This window comes from Mustela nivalis (genome assembly GCF_964662115.1).
Source record: "Mustela nivalis genome assembly, chromosome: 3".
Taxonomy (NCBI): domain Eukaryota; kingdom Metazoa; phylum Chordata; class Mammalia; order Carnivora; family Mustelidae; genus Mustela; species Mustela nivalis.
In genome coordinates this window covers 83,465,692-83,472,314 of record NC_139022.1, presented here as the reverse complement: position 1 = coordinate 83,472,314, position 6,623 = coordinate 83,465,692, and positions in this window count along the sequence as shown.

Here is a 6,623-nt window from a genome sequence, read left to right as displayed (position 1 = left end):
TTTTAGCTAATGGAGTGAACCCCAGTAAGAGTATAGACCCATAAAGCTTTGCCAGACCCACACATTGTATTGTCCTAAATATGGCCAACTTGTATTATAAAGGGCAGAGGTAGTACAAAAGGAAAAGTAGCCTCTAGATCCCCAAACTTCTACAGGAGGAAACAAGCTGAGAAAACTATGCAGCTGCCCACGTGGGTTACCTGTGATGGAACAGGAGAAATGACTCTGAGGGTGGAGGCAGGGGCCACTGAGAATCATTCTAGGAAGGAATAACGCTATTGAGGCCTATTACTGATAGCTTTGTGAGTGAGCAGTACTGGACGTGGATCCTCCTGCCTCAGTCCAGCCTTCAGATGACTGCAGCTCCACTGACATCTTGGCCACAGTCAAGATCAACAAGCCAAATGGCTCCCAAATTATTGACTCTCAAACATGGTGTGAAATAATAAATGTTTATTTTGGTTTTAGGACATGACATTTTAGGGCACTGTGTTAGATAATAATAGATAACTAACACAGTGTTCAAATAAATATTTGTTGACAACATGAAACAGATCATATCTCAAGAAGGAATATAACCAAATCCCCAGTAGGCCCCATAATTAAGTACAAGAAATCTGAAATGTATACAACTAGATTCTTGGAAGAGAGAAAAGTTGACTCTGAATCATAGTTTTCTGTGTTGACACATAATACGAAGAGGAAGTATGTGGAAGTATTACAATTCACTTCACCAGCTGACCATTGTTGTCCTTTTACTTGACTGCTCAAGTCGTGTCCAGAATATACATGGAATGGCATGAGAAACAAATTGCGACCTAGGAGGTCGTATTCCACAGGAGCTGAGGTTCCTCATCCTGGGATTCTCCTTTTGTTTCTCTCATTTAGGCCTAAATTTATCTTTGTCATCATTGCTTCATTTTCCAGGATTATATGAAAGAACCAAACTATGGCACAGGTGAAAGCAATATAGCCAGGAACCCCTATCTTATTTTTATATTCATACAAACCCTCCTTAGAAAGGGAAGGGTTTAAATGCTAGATCTCAAAAGAGTGAACACAGATGAACCATTGAACCAAGAGGCCAGTAAGGAAGGTATGATCCTGCTATTTAAATAAGTTCCTAAGGGCACCTGGGTGGCTCAGTGGGTTAAGTCTCTGACCTAACCTTCAGCTCAGGTCATGATCTCAGGGTTGTGGGATCGAGCCCCGAATCTAGCTCTCTGCTCAGTGGAGAGTCTGCTTCCCCCCTTTCTCTTTCTCTGCCTGCCTCTCTGCCTACTTGTGATCTCTCTTTGTCAAATAAATAAAAATTTAAAATCTAAAATAAGTAAATAAATAAGTTCTTAGAAATCGATGGAATTATCTCCCAAGAAGAGGACTGTCCCCAGAAGGGGAGGTCGAAGGGCCCAATGAGAACAGCACTCATACTGGATCTATACTCACAGGTCTGATGCTGAAGAAGTTCCTGTCTCTGCTGAAAATTCCTAATGTAAATTGTTACCACAAAGGATGCAAGGGACTGTTGTTGTTTTACTTTTACTAAACCCAGCAACACTGCTGAGAAATCATCTGAACTGAAAAATCCTAAAATTAGTCATACATTTGATAACAGACAACAAAACCCCTGCTGCATATGGCTTCAACTGATGGGAACTCTTCTCCCAAGTGAGAAGGCAGCCGAGGAATAGACAACTGGAGGCTCCTTTGGCTCCCTGTCCGGCCATCCTTCAAAGTCAGCTGCTGAACCTCCAGGTGGGCATTCTGGTCACATTCCACGCAGGAAGAAGGGAGAAGGATAAGGGAACAAAAGGTAGAATGGGCATGCCAGTCACATCTGTCCCTTTTGAAATGCTTCCCCAGAACCTGTGTCCAGTGACTGCTACTCATATCTCAGCTGCCAGAATTGGGTCACTTGACCATTCCTACCTGTGAAGGAGTCTAACCCGGTGAAGTTCTTAGTCCTCTTGCCTCTTCAACAGAGGAGGAAAGCAGGGAGCGGGAGTTGTGAGCGCCATATTGAAGGATGTAAGAGAGCTTGGGTAATTCTGCTAAAACAAAATTATTCCCCACACACAATCTCTGTGTTAGAGATTCTGCCTCTAACAAGATTATTCTGCATTCTTCTGCCTCAAACAAGATTATTCCCCACACATAATTCTCTGTATTAGAGTATATAGCGAATACTGGAATAAAGAAAGAGATCTCTTGCCCCATCACCACCCCCACCCTTTGCAGCAGAACAAAACAGCAAGATTTGTCTTTTAGAAAAGAGATGCCTTGGGAGTCACTTCACTGGGGGGTCAGACCCGTCCTCTCAGCAGCATAGGTGATTATTTTTCTTAATTACCATTGCTTCACATCTTGTTATGTGAGCTGTCAGCATCTTAATTTAGCTAAAGACTTTCCACAATCATATTAGATTTATTTGGTACCTAATTTACTTAACATAGCTTTTGCTGTGAAAGTTAATCAGAGGCCCCAAAACTCTTAATAAGCTCAATATTTTACAGTGAACACTACCCTGAGGAATGCTCTATGAAAATGATGACAAGGCACAGGGTCTGTAGCTTTCAGAATCAATAAGTTACCGACTAATGAATTAGGAAGGTCTTGAACTTATACTTCACTACAGGCTTCATGTAGCAGGTGCACAAATGAGCTTTTGTAAATGCAGCTAGTTCTTAGTAGAAAATTTCTCTTAACCCACCAGCTGGGTGTCAGAGAATCTCTAGAGTCTTATAAATAATGACCCAACAACATTTACCACTCAGTAATTTAAATGATCTTGGTTTTGTCACTATTTCTCTATTTCTTGTGTGATAAAACTTCTTGTTTTCTTTTCATGTTTCTACCAGTCCTGACTTTTTATAAATATTTATATAGTTATTTGAGAAGGGAGGTTAGAGGAAGAGAGAATCCCCAAGCAGACTCTGCACTGAGCATGGAGCCTGATACGGGGCTCAATCCCAGGACCCTGAGACGAGGACCCCAGCCAAAACCAAGAGTCATCCTCCCAACCAACTGTACCACCCAGGTGCCCCCTGACTTTTGGTATCAGTGGAAGTCTTTGAGGCAGGTAAAAATACCCTATTGAGATAACTCTATATATCAAGGAGGGATGAATTCACACAATGCAAGGAACCAAACTTGTGTAATCTTTTTATTAACATATATTATTTGCTTCAGGGCTACAGGTCTGTAAATCATCAATCTTACACAATTCACAGTGCTCACCATAGCACATACCCTCTCTAATATCCATCACCCAGCTACCCCATCCCTCCACCCCCCTCCACTCCAACTACCCTCTGAGTCCTGAGTCTCTTATGGTTTGTCTCAGTCTCTGGTTTCATCTTGTTTTATTTTCCCTCCCTTCCCCTATGATCCTCTGTCTTGTTTCTCAAATTCCTCATATCAGTGAGTTCATACGATAATTATCTTTCTCTGATTGACTTATTTTGCTCAGCGTAATACCCTTAGTTCCACCTGCATCGTTACAAATGGCTGGGTTTCCATTTTTGATGACTGCATAGTATTCATATATATACGTGTGTGTGTGTGTGTGTGTGTGTGTGTGTGTGTGTGTGTGTATGTGTGTGTATATAAAATCTTTATCCATTCATCTGTTGATGGACATCTAGGTTCTTTCCATAGTTTGGCTATTCCAGCCTTGTGTGATTTGAAACCTAAGACTGAAAATGCAAATGGAGAGGAACATCATAAAGCATATACCACTTCCCAATTCACATAGCTGCTCCACCATGGCAAATACCTTACCTGTACCTGCCTCCTTCACCACTAAATATCTAAAAGGTGCCCTGTAAAAAGTAGGAACTCAAGGAATATTTGCTGAATAAATTATTTTTGTAGTGATGGAGAGCAAAATGAAGGGAGAAAGGATGAAAATAGAATATCTGGCCTAGGATAGGCAGGCAGTAGATGCTTGGCGAAAGGCTGGGATTTTTTTCCTCCCAGATGAAGTTTTATATAGAAAACTTCAGATTAAAAGGAGCAAGACAGAACACTTGTATTTAGGGCCCAGTGGGAAGATCAACCCAAGTTTCTAGGCTCTAACCTGGAAGGCCCAGAAAAACCAACCCATGGGCCTTCGGGGAAGCAGAGAGAGGCTGGGGAGTTGGGAGGGGACAAAGGAAGTGAAGCGCTCCTGGATTCTGAACCAAGAGTTCAGTTCCCTCACCCCTGAAATAAGACAACACTTGCTCTGCCTGTTTCAGAGGTATTGTGAGGACTGAATGAAATGATGTCGTGAAAGTGTTTCCAAAACTTGAAGACACTGTGTTAATACAATAGGTCCTTTTAAAATCTAATTTTGGCAGTGGAACAAGTGAGCAGGTGCTCACATTATGGTAAACTCTGCACAGAGGCAAGTCACGAAGGAATTAAGGCCCTGGATATAAATAGCCCAAGGGCTCTTTAAAGGGTTGCAGTAGGAATCCCAGATACCCTACGTTTTTATAGGCCCCCAAACTTCCTGAGATGTTTTCATTAAAAAAACATGTGTTATTGCCAGCAGGACTTTATAAGGAGCCTGCGACTCCAGAAGCGAAGGGGCTTAGCAGGCACACACAGTCGGTTAAAGGCAGGAGTAGGACTCAAGCTTCCTGCCTCCTAGTCCAAAGCCCTGGCCACTCCAGAAAAACCGTCCGGCGTGACTTAAATCCTTTAGCACCAGTTTCCTTTGTTTCAAGCCCATACAAGCTAATGAGCAAGAACAAGAAGAGATGATTTAATTTCCCTGGACTTCTGGTATTTCACCTATGAACAGTTTTCACAGCGAAAGTAATGGGTACCATGTTTCATCTAAATTGGTTTCCTTTCTCCGAAGCCACATCCATCTATTTTCAGGACAGAAAAGCTGGGCCCTTATGGCCTCTCTGTGGAGTTCTGCATGGGAAGTTGACATGATGGGAACCTCATAATACACCAGCCTGCCCAGGCTTCATAATGGAAGTGCTCGACTACTATTAGATTGCAGAGAGCGTGCATCAGTTTTCAAGGTTTTCTGCTTGGAGCTAAATTGTGTTCTTTGGAAGCTGGGCGGTACATTGATTTCGGTTGCTATGCTGAAGAGTTTGTCTTCATCACTTCAGGGTGCTATAACAAAAATACCATAGACTGGCTGGCCTAAACAACAAGCATCTATTTCTCAAGAGTCCTGGAGGATGGGAAGTCCAGGATCAAGGTGCTGGTGGATCTGTTTTCCCCTGAGGACCTGCCCCTTTGCTTGTAGATACGCTACCTTCTCCGTTACACTCACATGGCCGAGAGAGAGGCTCTCTTCTTACAAGGACACTAATCCCATAAATGTGGCTCCACCCTCATGACCTAATTACCACACCTCCAATTATCATCACATTGGGACTAGGGTTCAACACATGAATTTTGGGGGAAAACAAACATATAATCCATAGCACAGTTATGAGCGGTTTTTCTTCTTACCTTGCATGTTGGGCCTGATGTTGACTCGGTCTGATTTATATCCCTCTAAGAAGTGTAAGCAATAGCCCGTTTTTGGTTTCAATTACACAGACCATTTTCCTTCCGACTGAAATGAGAATAGGATGAAAATTGCAATAAAATACATAGTTTTGTGAAGTAAGCCCTCAAATTAATAAAGGCTTGCTTCCTAATGGAGGTGACCTCCTTCCTCCTTCACAGTTTGTGACTAGCGTTACCAAGGCAAATTTGTATGATAAACTTTTTATCAGGGAATTACACATACATAATTTATGTGTGTACACATACTGGTAGATTTTTATGAACCTTAGAAAATCTGGAAATACACTTCATATTGCTTTTGGAGTCTATACCACACGATTAAGCACTTAATTATGCAGTAATTCTTTTCATATGTTAGTTTTGAAAGCCCATAGAAGTTGAAGGTCATGTACTAAACTTCTTTTATGTCATCCTCCAGACCTAACACAAGCTTAAGCATGGAGAAGGTATTCAAGAAATACTTTTTAATCGGTTGATTTCAACAGATAAAATACTGGTTCTTAGATGGTCACCAACAGCTGGAGAGGTAGGAAGGGTCCCGTGGACGAAGACTTGTAAGTGCCGTATCAAAGAAAATATGATAACATTTGCAGCTTACGAAGATGACTCTGATGGACCCACATGGAGGGTGGGGCTAGAAGGGCAAAAAAGGTGGCCGATGTGGGTAGCAGGGAGATCTTTTGGAAGTTGTTGAATGGTCCAGGTGGGAAAGTGTCTAAATAATGGCAAGGATGGGACGTAGAAGAGATAAGACAGGTGCAAGAGATATGCATAAATACCATCAGTGGAATCTCACTGGCGTGGAAAAGGGATTCTAGAATGACTTCTAGGCTTCAGGCTTGGATAGTTGTGTCATTTTCCGAAATAGAAAATGCAGCATGATAAATAAGTTGAGAGTGGGAAGAGAGAAAGAATTCCACTTTGGACCTTTTGAGTTTGGGGCCAACAGAAAATCTAGATACATTAAATAGTAAATTAAAAATTATAGGTACATGTGGGTGGCTCAGTCAGTTAAGCATCTGCCTTTGGCTCAGGTCATGATCCCGGGGTCCTGGGATCGAGTCCCGCATTGGGCTCCCTGCTCTCTCCCCTCAGAGAGC